The sequence below is a fragment of the Oryctolagus cuniculus genome, chromosome 6 (genome assembly GCF_964237555.1).
Source record: "Oryctolagus cuniculus chromosome 6, mOryCun1.1, whole genome shotgun sequence".
NCBI lineage: Eukaryota > Metazoa > Chordata > Mammalia > Lagomorpha > Leporidae > Oryctolagus > Oryctolagus cuniculus.
The window spans coordinates 24,247,055-24,262,224 of NC_091437.1; the positions used below are offsets into that span (position 1 = coordinate 24,247,055).

A 15,170-nucleotide genomic window follows, 5' to 3' on the forward strand; every position below is an offset into this window, starting at 1 on the left:
TGCCCGTCAGGTATTCTTTCCCTGGTATAATATTTGAGACTATGATGAGAGAAGCAGTCTCTTTATTTAGCGGGGGAGTTAACATGTAATCCTGGGAAATCTGGGAAGTTATCTTACACTCTGTGGACTAAGCAGCCAAACAGCTCGGTTTAGAAGAAAGGAGGAAAGTGAAGATGTGCAGAAAGAGGCTGAGATAGTGTCTGACCCTTTCTGGAGCCCAGCTCTGCTCTGCCTGTGTGGCCCATGTGATAGCCGTATATACACAGATAAACCTATCATGTTCTGCTTCGTTAGCACATTGGCTTGAGTTGCTGTAGTGAAAACATCCCTTTTCTGCAAGAAGTTGATGCTACTTAGTCATTTGTTAAGTTGACCCTAGGTCTTAGTCGTTAGGCAATATTTAGGTAAAATATATGGGAATAAAGTGTTAATTTGTGAAAAGTATACACATTAGCTTATCTTTCCCCTGTGGCAGGAGGAAGCCATGGTTTGCCTTGGGCAAGCTTGCCCTTAGGCTCTATTCAGGGTATCCCTGTACTGCAGGAGCATCATGGGCTATGGACTGGGAAAGATAGGTTGACCAGTTTTCAGAGGTGGTGACTTCTCAGCTGATGACCCCAGAGCATAAAGTGCCAAGTTCCATCCCATTCACCTTAGTGGGTATTAAGGGGTCTGAATATACAGTGATTCCTGGGAAATGTGAAACATTCCCTTTTCATTATAAGAACAATGTAAATTAGAGCTGTTTTAAAATTAATGCAGATGGCATTGTATTTGTGTTTGCACTCTCTGAGAACCCCCTATAGTATGCAGAGATGAGGGCACTCTCAAGGATTTATTTGGCCCTGCAGACTCTAGCAATGCAATTACTCAGATATTAGATGCAAACAAGGCTTTCCTACAACATTATTGTATTCATACCAACTATTATGGTCTTTCCCTTCAAAATAAATGCAGTGAATTCTCTTCAATGCAGGGAGGGATATCTGGGCCAGAAGGTGTTATGATATCCTGGCCCTTTTCTGGCTCACAGAGCAAATGAAAACCACACAGCTGGTTGCCGTGGTCTTGGAGTTTAGTCCTAACACAGTCCCAGAGTAGGGCACAGGGCAGGTGATTTCGTTTTCAATAGCCAGCTGCTTTCTAGAGGCACTGAAAGTGCCCTGCTGTGGAGATACAGCCTGCCCAGAAAGTGGAACACACGCAGGTGATTACTTTCCATGGCTCCCTGCACCATAGCTGCTCTGGAGGGACCCTTGTCACAGTCCCCACCACTGACCTCTCGTCTGTGTAAGGAAACGCCCTCGTATGCTTCCACTGCTGCCTCTTTGCAGACGAGTTAGCACTTGTCTGCAGGAGTCTGAGAGAGACCACAGTGGGGACCACCTGCATTGTCCCTTCACGTTCTCAGAGGAAGATAGTGGCTTCAGGTAAAATAGAGGGTTTCTCTTTGGGCTCTGTCTTCTGCTCAGTAGACCTTGCAAATTTCCACAGGTGCATTTTTCCTCTGTAACCAAGCAACTTAGCTGCAGCAAGCTGTTTATTTGTAAATAGACTTTATGATATAGTACTCCCACAAAGTCAACAGCAGCTGGGAGCCAGAGCCCAAACTGGCATTTACTTCTATATGGGCACTTTTCTGGACTTCGGCAGGCCTTGGAAGGCAACTTCCTGACATATGGTTCAGTGTGTACCAGAGAATTCTTTCCATTGTGATTTTTGAAGCACAGAAAATTGTCATCCCTGACCCATGGAAGATGAAAGCAGTAAATGAAGCACACCAACAGGACACAGAGAAAGCCTAATCAGGCAGGCACGTGGCCAAGGAACAAAGGCGGGAAGAACTCAGGTGGGAGGAGGATTTTCAAAAGCAAGGTCAGAGAGGAACCAGTGGAAGAAAAGTCCACAGCTACAGCAGAATGAGAACTCAGAACAGTGATACTGTCCGTGGCTTTCTTTCTTTGACAGCAAGCTCACAAAGGATGGAATGATCAGAAGATGGATGTCACCAAGAGCTTTGCCCAGGCCTCTTGTGCCCCAACCATTTCAGAACATAGCACACTTTCAGGAAAATGCATCAAGGGGAGAGCCTATGTGACTGCCTTCATTTTCCCAATGGAAGACTCACTCTTCATAGCCAGGGATTTCAGAATAGCCTGGAGCTGAGAATATGTCAAGGTGATGTCACATGGGGCTGGATGGCAAATCTGCAACTGGGATGGGCTGTCCAGTGAACTGGGTGAGAGAGGGAATGAAGAGAAGTAAAGCTGTGAGAGATGGGGGAACAGATTTTTCCATAATAGAAATGTGACTCTGCGATGAGCCAGACTGGTAAACAAGACCCAAGGGACAGGAAGGACCAGAATGCACATGGCTGCTGATTCTTGATTCCATCCCAAGCCAGTTATCTTGGTGGTACTTTCCATCCCAAGCCATCTTGGTTCATGTGACAACCTTTGTACCCAAAGCTGGTTTCTGCCAGTAGTTCATCTGAACCTCTTGTCCCCCAGCCACTGGTGACTGACAATATGAGTGACTGGTGGGGACTTTTGGACAGTTGGCCAAATCTTGGTTCTTGTCCACCCCCCCCCTTTTTTTTTTTAAAAAAAAAAGATGTATTTCATTTATTTGAAAGGCAAAGTTATAGAATGGGAGGGAGAGACAGAGAGAGAAGGAGACCTCTGTCCACTGGCTCATTCCCTAAATGACTACACTGACTGGGGCTAAACCAGGCCAAAGCTAGGATCCAGGAACTCCATCTATGCCTCCCATGTGGGTGGCAGAGGCCCAATTTGTGCTGCCTTCTGTTGCTTTCCCAGGCAGAATAGCAAGGAGCTAAATCAGAAGTGGGAAGCCAGGATTGGAACTGGCGCTCATATGGGATGTCTATGTCACTTAGGCCCCATCTTCTTTTGCTTTTAGTTGGCCCAAGAGCTACTATTCTTATTTTATGTTTTGTTTTTATTTTATAGAGAGAAAACGTCTCTTCTTTTCCAAGCTTTATATTCCAGCATAAGAAAATGTCTAATATTTCAAAAAAATAGTCATTGAAGATCTGTGAACATTTATTAACTAGCTCTTGAGTATTTTTAGGGCTGTTTCATGAGATGCTAATACTCATGGCTTGGATACCCATATATGACAGGGTATAAGAGTCCTCTGAGAGGTGGTTAAGTGCATAGAATGCCACAAGGCTGCCTGGGTTCAAATCCCAGCCCTGTCACATGCTGGCCAGCTGGTAGGTCATTGTTAACTCTTCCCATGCTTAGCTTTCCTCTTATCTAAAAATAATGAGGATTAAGTGAGAGTTGATACTTATAAAGTTCTAAGAACAGTACCTGGAATATAGTGTGTACTATATTTGTATTAATACTGGATAGGGGTAGGCATCAGAATCCTGGTGAAGATACCGCTTGGGATGTCTGCATTCCCTATTGGAGTTCCTGAATCCGAGTATGAGTTCCACTTCTGATTCCAGCTTCCTGATAATGCCCACCTGGGCAGCAGCAGGTAATGGCTCAAATCCCTGGGCCTCAGCTGCCCATGTTAGATCTGGATTGTGTTCATGACCCCTAGCTTTGGTGTGGCCCAGCTCCAGTTATTGCAGTCATTTGAGGAGTGAGGCAGTAGATAAAAGATCTGTTTATCTGTCTCTCTCTCTCTCTCTGCCTTTCAAGTAAATATACATTTAAAAAATAATAAAAAGTAGAAATTAATATTGGGTAGATAAAAATAAACCAATACATTACCTTTCTTTCCTGTTTTTCTCCCCCATTTATCTTGTTTCCCATTTCTTCCCTCCCGCTCCCTGCTGCTCCACCCTGTCCGTCAGTCTTTATTTCTGACCTGCATTTGATTTCAGCAGACATTTCATGGAAGTGTTGGTATCTTTGGAAATCGCCACATAGCCAAAGTTGGAAAGGTTTGTGTAACCTAGCCAGGTGGGTTGGGCCACTTCATGTGTCTATCCAGTTTCCTCCCCTCCTCATCCTCCACTGATAATAAACTTGATTTACCCAGGCTATGAGTTCAAAACAGGCTGTTCTGTGCTAGGGCAGTCCGGGTCACCATCAAGTCCATTCATCAGACACTGACATCTGCCTTCTACTGATTATGGAGCCCTCCATCAGTGAGGAGAGCTGGAGGCTACTAGACTTGCAGAGAGCACTTTTCCTCCTTGATGCCCTTCTTTCCTCACCTTCAAAGCTCTTAAGTCCTACATTTCCCCTTTTTACGGAGAGGAGAGGGCAGCTATCTTGGAGGCTGTATGATTTCCACAGCTCTTAAGCACAGATTTTTCTCTTTGATGCCAGGCCACATTTACGCAGTAACGAGATGTGTCAATGCATGATTTGATAAGCTGAAGAATAACTTAGCTGGAGAAAATTTTCATGAAAGTCAAAATGCATATAGAGAAAATAACTTCGTTTTATATAGTTACACCATCAAAGGCCTCACTGCTGTCTGAAGTGACTGTGGCCAGGAATTTTTGCTTGGGTTATCACCGGCATTTGCTTATGGAAGTCTTTTCTTCTATAAACTGTCTGAATAGGCAAAAAGAGACTGATACTATGTCTGTCATTAGGTAGCTGTTCTCAGTGTGGATGGTTGATTGAAATTAGGCTGATTGTGTGATGCCATTTCTTGTTTGGGGCATCTCATAGGCTTGGGCTCAGTGATGCTAAAGTTCTTCTCTTCCGTTTTGTGTTGGCAACATTCTCAAGTCATGGGGGGTGGGAGGGATGGAAAGAGATGGAAAGGTCAGTCATTTGCTATTATAATCTGTTGGCTCATTCATGTGGTCATCCATCATTCAACAAGCTTTTCCTCATGATCCCTGTCACCGGGCACTGTGCTTGCTCAGCACTGGAGATGGAAGTCAGCATCCTTGTCCACGTGGAATCGTCAGCTTTATGAGTCTAGAAGTGGAGTGAGAATTGCTAATAATGCTCTGCCGGTTCCTAAGCAGGCCCACTGTGATGGGTGAATGAATGAAAGCCAAATGCTCATCCCGTCATCAGTGTGCCCCCTGGGTCCCACTTCTCCTGTGTTGTTTGTTCTTGTTTTGTGAAACTGTTGTGAGCTCCACATCCATGGAGCCACTAGCTGTGTTGCCTCCATTTTTTAGCTCATGCCTCAGACTGCTGTTTTCTGTGCTAGCAGAGTGATTAAGTACTCAGATCCTGAGGTTGGATTGCACAGGTTTTATAGATCTGCCATTTTCTAGGTTTGTGAGCATGAACAAATCACTTCATTGCTTTTAGCTTATGATCCACAAGAGAAGAAAATGTGTGCTGGGTGCTCCACATCCAGCCCGGTGCTTATAGTAAGAATTGAAGGTGGGTATTAATGCTGCTGTAACTCCTACTGCTACTTATTCCAACCCTCTCCAGGACTGTTTGAATAGTTCTTTTATTGTACCCTTTGTTAAGTTTATGCTCTCAGTAGAGAGTGTTGTATGGCTATGATTTTAAGAGTTAAACTCTCTTGGAGAATCAGTCTCTTGATTACAATAAAAAAGAAAGCAAACAATGACATTGTTTTTAGTACGTTCTAAATTTATGGGACATTCTGGTATGGGATCAGAGTTGTCAACATGCTCATTGAACCTAGTTAGCTCTATATAGCTCCAGGGTGACCACCACAGGAAGGTAATCCATGATAGTGCCTGGAAGATGGTGGTGGTGAAGGGGAAGTATCCACTGGTTTTGCTGGCAGAACCCACCTCCAGAAAGAGCCTCTAGACATGGGCCCCAGGCAAAACGAAAAGCTTAAAGACAGAGCTTAAGTGTTCTCATTTTTATTGAGGATCTCCCATGGAAGAAACTTTACATTATCTATAATTTTCACAAGAACTTTCCAAAAAATGGATGGACTATTTACATCCCCAGATACAAATAGAGATGTTGTTGTCGCTCCATTTTTCAGTTGAGGGGACTGAGGCTGGATCATCTCAAGTTGCCCACAGTCCCATGGCTAGCAAGTCAAGGTTCCAGCTCTGCTCTGACTCTAACACCTGAGTTCTTTCCATTACATTAGTGCCGTCTTACGTTCTCTTGGTTTTCTTGGCTTGGTTGTTAATCTTTCCTGATCTTAGTCCCTTGTCATTAGGAAGATGATAAAAAGCTAACATTTACGGAGTGTTCACCATGGTGAGCTCATGGATATTTTCTCATTTAATCCTTATTGCACTATGAGGTGGGATCTATTCTCTTGTCCATTCAAAAGCTGATGGTACATGACTGTTGATAGGAGGTAGAGTCCAGATTAAAATTCAGACTTGACTGCAGAGTGGATATTCTAACCACTTCCATATGGTGCCTCTCCCATCAGCAGTTTCCCCTTATGTCTGCCAAACAGGAAGGCATCTCTGTGAGCCATGGCATTTCTTACTGTCATGGTGAGGCTTGTCTGATTTTTGAGCCAGTGCCCTGGGTTTCTCTTTTCACTCTGTGGCAGTGAGCTATGTCCTCTTAGAGAGAACATCTGGGCTCTTTCCTCCCCAGAGTAGCAGACATTGCTGTGCTAATACCGCATCCACATGTCATCTGTGCTGTTTGGAAGGATGGAGGTATAGATGGGTAGAAGTTTTCTTGAGGAGAAAGGGAACAACTGAAAGGGAATGAAAGGAAGGAAACAGAAGAGGGGAACAATGCAAGGGAAGTGAGAACTGGAGACGTGACCTCCAGCTGTTACAGTTTGATCTTACTCTTTACTTTCTCATCCCTAGCCTCCGGGAAAACCGCAGCAAAGCCAGTCCCAGAGCCTGCCCCAGCTTTTCCAACCCCGAGCCTTTGCTCAAGCCATCTCTGCTACTTAGGCTGCTTCTCCTCTCCTCCTTACATGTCCAAGTTTTGTCCAGCTCAGTGACTGTCTTCATCACTCAGATGAGATCCCTCAGTCTTTGTTCTCATGGAATTCTTAGTCTCTCCCTTTGATTACAGTTACATGCCTGTGTGATTCTCTGCTGGGGAGCCAGTTCCTCCTGGAGGGTTGCTTTAGTTCAGAGTGTGGTACTGAATGAGTAGGAGCCATTTGAAGGAGGAAGTGGCACAGCTGCATGTTCTCTGCTTCCAGACTGCAAACCTGGTGCTGTCCACAGAAGCAAAGTGAACCTCCCACCCGCCGTTCCTGCCGTGTGGCAGATTTCCAGCACTTCAGGCTGTGTCACCACATCTGAAAGAGGTACATGAGTACGAGAGGCTGGGAGTTTGCTTCTTCTCCAGGAGACACGATGAACAGATAAATGATGGAATTCATGTTTTGTCTAAGTTTATATTCATGTTGGAAGTGCCAGGATATTGGAAAACAGCAACTTCCTTAGTTCCCAAAGGCAGTTGGGCTGCAGATATACAGAGCTTATTAGGAAAAGATTTATACTGTCATGTGGAGGAGGTGCTCCAAGAAATGAGCCAAGAACAGGAATTGGAGCTTAGATCAAGGGGATTTTTGGCCGCAAACGAGAATTCTTTATTTCATGAGCTATGCCAAGGCATGCTGTCCGCCTCCCCTCCCCACCACTTTTTTTGCAGCACTGCCTTTGAAACTTTCTGTTTTCTCACCACTTGAGCGTCAGTCAGGTGTCCCCCTCCTTGATGAGAGACTCCACATGGATGTCTGGACAATGTCAGTCAGTTCGTCTCCCCTGCCTCCTCTTCTGCTTGTACACTGACAGAGTCTGCCGTGTTGCTTGCTTATTTGCACTGCTGAGAGTCCTGCTGGGTAGATGCTCACTGAGCCATTCTGGAAGTGTACCAGGCAGGAAGAGGAGGTGGGCAACCCTGAAGTCTCTTCACTAGCACGGATATTTGTTATCACTTAGGTAGGTAGGTAGTGTGCTCAGTCATTGTCAGGAAAAGCTTTCTGTTCCCATTGGGCCAGGAGCACGTGTCAAAGTCTCCCACCTCTCTTTAGGCATACCTGCTGTTCTCCAAGCCAACAGGGATTATGTAAACAAATGTCCCATTTGGGGAGTTGTTCTGAAGACTGTACCCATGACTCAGCAGTATCTCTCTTATCAGAATAAAGTCAGCCACAAACCAACCTGTGCCTCAGTCTCAGGCACAGGGACCAAAACAAATAGCACTGGGTTTTCTCCTAGAGCTGTGGGTGAGCTGTCTGCCGAGGGCAGGTGCCAGGGCAGGGGTTGTGGCTGGCTTTCCTGCAGGGGGATGCTGAGTGTTGTGATTTCCCAGATCAGAATCCTTTTGTGCAGTGAGCCCAGAGGGTGCTGTTGAAGTGACTTGGTTTCCACTCTGACTACATTGCTATGGCCAGAGTCCCTTTGAAGGCTGGGAGTCAGCTCATCGCTGGCTCCAGGTGAGTGCCTCTGCTGCTTTACAGTGTCAGAAAGAGGCCACTCTCTACACCTGGGCAGAGACTTCTCCACCCTACCTGGTGACTGTTAAGCCCTAACTTGAGACCAAAGAAGTAGAAGATTCTTACAGCAAACCATTTTGGATTGCTTTCCACTCCTCTCTTCCTGAGCCTTTCCCTGTAGTCAGTCAGCTGTTTACTGCCCCGTAACATGGCAGTATACATATTTGTGTGCAAAGAAGGCCAGTCCTGCTCCAAGATGGCCCAACTCCTAAACAGAATTTGAGGCCAAACTTCCTTACACTTCCAAGTCCTACAGAGTCCCTTGGCCTCCAGAGATGTCTTGGACTCCTTTGGGTCTCATTCCGTGGCCCACTCACTTGACAATCATGGTTCATGAGTCAGCCTGTGACGGGCTTTACTATTGTGTTTACCTGTGATGTTTGCTGCTATTTCTCATCTCCTTGAGAGACCCAGCTGATGCTGTACCCCCAAGAGGTGCATCCTTGTTTTACATGTAGGAGGTGTTCAGTAAACTTCTGTTGAGATTGATAAACTGAGCACTCTTCCAAGTCCTCTAAGATCTGCTTCATAATTTTCCTGTGACTTATCACCTAGAATAATTTCTAAATATAGAAAATCCTCTTTCACTCAGGGTCTGATGAACACTTAACTGTCTTTTTACATCTTCACTAAAAGGCAGACAAGGAGAGGTGATGAAAGCTAAACTAGGCTCTGTCTTATTTAAAAGATTGAGGTACGATTCTAAAGTGGGATTTGAGGATTATCTCCTAGATTATATGAAGATTATTAATTTCTATATGTATGTGTACTGCCATAAAGTAACATCAATTCAGAAAATACTGATACAATAATAATAAGGAATAACTAATATATGTTGAACACCTATTTTGTTTGAGGCCCTTAAGTAGAAATAAAGTTTTTTCTTGCAAGAATAATTCTTCCTGTAGTTCAAAGGCTTTGTCAACAAGGAGAACATTCACCCAGAGATACTGGTATTGATACAGGGACTCTGCAAAGGAATCTATATCTATATTAAATTAAGTGAAAAAGGATCAAAATAAACTGGAGATGTTCTTTTCAAATATAAACCATATCTTCAACTAACATAAAAATTGTTGTTCTAGGTTGATGGAGTTGTGGTGGGGTGGAATGGCCACACATTTTTTGAAAAGATTTCAGTCAGTTGCAAGGAGTTAAAGGAACCAGAGGGAAATATTTGGAGTTTATTTATAATTGTCTGATTCCAAATTTTCCAAATCTCTCTTAAAGAGAAATGTGCTGATAACTCAGCAATAATATATTTGATATTCTTTACTTTTTAAAAATAATTTTTTAAATTTTATTTTTAAGTGATTATTTAATAGTAGTACTTTAACACAAATTTCATTTACTCTGAATTTTCATTATAATACTGATGTATGTGAAATGTATTTTGCCCATATTTTATTTTTACTTGATGTTTTTGTGCACATGGTTTTATGTTTGAAATATACTTGAGGTTTAGTGTCACTGATTTTAACTTGTGATTTTTAATTTCTCAACTTATAAAACATTGTTATTGCCAATATTTTGATATTATGACTCATAATAGTGTCATAGTCATTTGTTCAAGAATTAAAAATAATATGTATGTAACTCAAGTGTTCTAAGTGTTGGCATCTGGTGAGTAAAGACCTAATTCCATTGGTAGTTATCTTTCCTCATGATCAATATCAAATGCCTGTTGATACGAGGTACCAAGCATGGAGGACCCAGTGAACAAGATGGTCAAGGCTCTTGCCTCTGGGAATCTTGTTAATTTCTGAGCTCTTTCAGACTGAATGGCAGGGAATTTTTTTAAATGATAGCCTCCTCCTATGTATTTCTATTTGATTCAGATACCCATACTTGACTTGAGGATATAATCCTCGATTAGTCATTTTTCCTATCACTAAATGTACCCAGTGGAGGACTTCAGCTGCTCACTTCTCATTCTCTGAGAGCCCATGTGGGCCAGTCCAGCGCTTTAGGCCCGACCACTGCTCCATTTTTGCATCCCTGCTACAGATCTGTGGTTCTGTTCACCTAGAAGCCTCTTGCACTGGTCTGCTCCATACCCCTGCTGAGTATGACTAGCCCTCTGCCATCTGCTGTGCCCTCAGGGGCTCACTTTCTATTGCAGTTCTGTTGATGGGCCGGTATGTTCTAGGTGGTACTGGTTGCTGAATTCCTCTGAATCTCTATGCCTCCTTGAGTGTGGGCATCTACTTTCTCCACAAAGGCAGCCATTTATTCTCTACAGCTGCAGTTTCCAGCTCTCTATCTATTTATCACAGAAATGTAGGTCTCTTTTCATGCCCATCTTTCCTAAAGGGCAGTCCTCCAGCAGAATGCCTGGAGTGATACCCAGGGTGAGGCAGTGCCTTCCATTGTTCTGTAGCTGCTTCTTTCTTGGGTATAGGCCTGCATATTTCTGTTTCTGATGATCTCAAATGGAGGATTACTTTTCTAATTTCATTTTACCTCCCTTTGGGTACATGAGTCAGCCTCCCACTAAGGCTGGATGGAGAGAAAGGTGTAAAATCCTGAACCAGTACTCTTAGTTCCCTACACATAGCTCATCTCAGTTCACAAGGAGAAAGATTGAGGGGCCTAATCACCGCATCTTATTGGCCTCAGAACCCTTGCTTATCACCCCCATTTAGGACTTGTCCAGATTTTCAACTTTTGGGAATTCTTCTTTCATGATTTCCCTAAAAATTAACTTTATTTCTGGTTCTTTCAGTTTTTAGCACCAACCTGATTGGCAAAGACCCAGTATAGACTGAGTTCAAGTTTGTTTTTCATGTGATTCTGGGTCCTTGGCACAGTAGGGTGTACCAGTTGATACACCTCCCCTCTCTTCTCACAGCCACCATCATTCTTCACAGGTAGCGCACACTAAGCACTTTTTTTTTTTAACCTAATTTTTTCCTTTGGGTCTCATTTTTTTTTTTTTTAAGAGTTATCCATTTATTTGAAAGGCAGAGTTACAGAGAGGCAGAGGGAGAGAGGAGAAAGGATGGGGGGGGGGGATTGATTGATTGATGGATTGATTCCATCCGCTAGTTCACTCCCCAAATGGCCTCAACAGCTAGAGCTGTGCCGTTCTGAAGCCAGGAGCCTGGATCTTCTTCCAGGTTTCCCATGCGTGTGCAAAGGTCCAAGGACTTGGGTCATTTTCTTCTGCCTTCTCAGGCCATAGCAGAGAGCTGGATTGGAAATGGAGCAGCCAGGACTTGAGCTGGTGCCCATATGGAATGCCAGCACTGCAGGTGGCGGCTTTACCTGCTAGGCCATAGTGCAGCCTCCTAAGCCTCATCAGGGTGCCTCCCAATTCCATAAGTCTCCTGCTGCCCCTCCTTACTCTCTAGTGCTTTAAGGGACTTAGTTAGATGAGGAGCCTGCTACATATCTAAGTGAGACAATCAGTAAATGTTGACTTCTTTTTTCTTGGTGGTATCTGGGTCCACTCTGCCACCCAGGGCTTCCAGTTTGGACAATTTCAGCTGTATTCTTCACTTCTCTGAGACATTTACCACACCCTAAATACTGAAAGACTTTCTGGTGACGGCAAATTGTGGTAATGCAGATGACCTCTAGCACCTGTTTGAAATATGCAGAGGATGTGACTATTCAGCATTCAGTGCCAAGGTCCCCTGAGCACTTGAGTCTGCTGTTTGAAGAGGGAGTCATCTTTGGCCTCAGGGGCCAACTTCCATGCTGTGACATATATAGGAAATCTTGTGATGGGTTGGGTCAATTTGGGTCACACTTTGCTGCCCTATACCATTCCATAGCAGATAAAACTCTTGCTCTTGCTCCTAGCATGTTCGTGTTCTTCAGAAGCTGAAGCTGAGTCTCCTAAGATGTGAATGTTTAAAGTCACATCTGTGCACACTCAAATTTACATCTATGTATCTGTGTTCATTTATTCAACAAGATTCCCCTGAGCCAGATACCAGGAACACAGCAGTCCATGTTGTCCTCTTTTCCAGGGTACCCCAGACCTGTCAGGAAGGCAGCTGAGTAGGCACAAAGTAGTTCAAAGAGTGCTGTAACAGGATTAGCCAGGGGTGCCATGGAACAGCAGGGGAGAGGCACGAAGCCCAGCTGGGAGGTGGAGGGGCTGTGAGGAAAGGCTTGCTGAGGGAGGGGTTTCTGTGCTGAGCCATGAATACTGTTCCCAGACAACCAAGAAGGTCAGGAAGGCCGTGGTGGGGAAAGGGAGCTGCAAAGCGTTTGGGTTCTAGAGTTGCACAGATTCTGGACTAAACTTGGCCTCTGCCTGTGATTGGCTGTGTGATACTGAGCAAGTTACCTTCCTCTGAGCTATGTCTGTGTCATCTGCAAAGTGGGGACAACAATATGGATACTGTACTGAATGAATATGCTCTTGGCATGACAAAGGGCATGGGTTAAGCACTTAATAAATTGTTGTTGTTGCTGTTATTACTGAAGCCTCAGAGCCTGGCATGTCAGGGGAGGTGCAGGTAGCTCAGGCTGGCTTGCCCTTCAAGGTGTAGTGGGAGATGGGAGGCCCTGAAGGGTCTGTGATTCATGTTAAGAGGAAGACCAAACATGAATCAGAAAAGGAAGGGGCCTTGGGAGCTAGGGAAGTTGTAACAGAATTTTATTTTTAGTTCTATGGGCCAGATATCCATATTGCAGATTTTTTTGTGTGCATATGTACTTTCCCTCACTCCTGCCCTCACTGTACCCCATGAACTAAAGAGCAAAACAACATCTTCCCTTTGAATTACAGCATCAGACAGTCTCAGAAGGCTCCAGGGGCACTTGATTCATGGAACCTGCCTAGTGGACAATGATAATTTATTATAATGTCCAGTCTTCTGTTTGCAGCCTCTTTAAATGTTAATGATCAATAATGTAATTATGATGGGGAAAGTTCCTGGGCCAGTTGTGGTTTAATTTAATTTACAAAGCCATCTGGAGCTATGCGGAATTCTTTTTTTACATTTTTTCCCCAAGAAAAACTTGGATGTTTTCTCTAGTCACTGTTATGTCGAACCTATTGGAAAGACACCTCTCCCAGCTCTGCCAGAAGGGAAGCCCAGTGGTCTGAGAATGAATTAGAGGGTGCAGGGCTGATGGTGAATTTTTAGAAAATTTTTAAAGAGGTTTTTACTTGTTTATTTGAGAGAGAGAGAGTTATAGATAGAGAGAAAGGTCTTCCATCTGCTGGTTCACTGATCACAATGGCCACAGTGGCCGGAATGGGACTGATTCGAAGCCAAGAGCCAAAATCCTCTTCCGGGTCTCCCACATGGGTGCAGGGGCCCAAGCACTTAGACAACTTTTACTGTTTTCCCAGGCCATAGCAGAGCAATGGATTGGAAGAGAAACAGCAGGGGCACGAACCAGCGCCCATAAGGGATGCCTGCTACACCACAGTGCCAGCCCCTGAGGTGAATTTTAAAACCTCCCCTTGTCCCACTTTCTCAGGGGCAGGCATGGCCATTATTTGGCTAGTGAGGGTAGGTTTCTAAGAACTGTGCCTCATTCAGCTGCACAGCAGGCCAAATGAAAGATCGTTTATTGTGCTTAAAAAAAAAGCCATCATATTTCTTTCCATGTCAATAAGGCTTTTGATAATTTGGTTCTTGCCTTTCACTTTCCCCTTTGTTCACTATGATCTAGCTTTCCTCTTGGCAGTGCCTGAAATTCACCAAGGCCTTCCTTGGCCATCCTGTCCAAAACAGATGTCTTCCCCCAGCTCCATGCAGTCCCTTCTTATTTTCTTATTATTCTTTCTCTGTATCACCTAACAACCATCAGAATTTGTTATGCATTTATTGTCTAAACTCTGTACTCGAATGTCAGCTACATAACATACATCTATTTTTTTTACTGTGTTGTATCTGTGGTCCTGGAACAGTGTTCAGGACCTAGAAGACTTTCCACATATGTATGTTGAATGAATTCATGAATGAATCCTTTGCTTCATCTCCTTAGCTCCATAGTGTAGTCCCACAAATGACAGCTGTAATTCTTCTCTCCTTCTGAGGTAGATGGTATTTCCAAAGGTGGTGGCAACAGTATCTCCCATCCCACATACTGTAGAGTGGGACCATGATGGTACCTCATCAAGAGGAGGGGTGTGTTGATCTGACTGGGAAGCTGGGCTAGCTCTCAATAACATATTTTTGCCAAAAGAATATAGCAGAAGTGATGCAACAAAAACTTTCCAAGATTGGCCTTAGAGATCTCCAGCACCTACTTTGACTCCTGGGAAAGTCCCCCCAACCCTTCCACCCTCTGTCTTCCCACACACCACTATGTAAGAGTCCAAATCCTCTGAGGGCACTACACTGTGAGGAAGCTCAGTGCAGCCGCATGCAGGAAAGAGAACATACGAGGGAGTATTGATGTGCCAGCAATGTGGGTGTCACCTTCTGGCATCTTCCATCCCAACTCACTGACCAATGGAAGACAGCTGAGTAAATAATTCTAGCGTAAGAACTTCCCTGTTGAGCTCTGTGATTTCCTCATATGTAGAACTGTGAACAAATAAAATGATTGATTTTTTTCTAATTCCCTAAGTTTTATGTACCAAAGATAAGTTGAACACCTGTCTTCAGTTTCCAGTCCCCAGTATTCTGTCTTGTTTCCTCTCTGGGACTGTTGGACAGGAGCTCCTTTCTTGGTCTTCACCTGTTTTCTACCTTGATGCTCATCTTCCTCCTCAGAGGTAGAAACATCCCTTCTATCGAGATGTTCTAACCTGTGATCTTGGTTTTCCTAGGCCTCCTGATTATTCAAAATTTGGCTACTGCTCTCTGCTGAAATCA

The 15,170-nt window shown here is 44.1% G+C and overlaps 1 protein-coding gene across 2 annotated transcripts in view; it reads right to left on the reverse strand.

The window, feature by feature from the left end:
- The window catches only part of TRPC7 (transient receptor potential cation channel subfamily C member 7), a 137,467-nt gene that overhangs the window by 55,929 nt on the left and 66,368 nt on the right, over window positions 1-15,170 (reverse strand). The window lies entirely within an intron of this gene.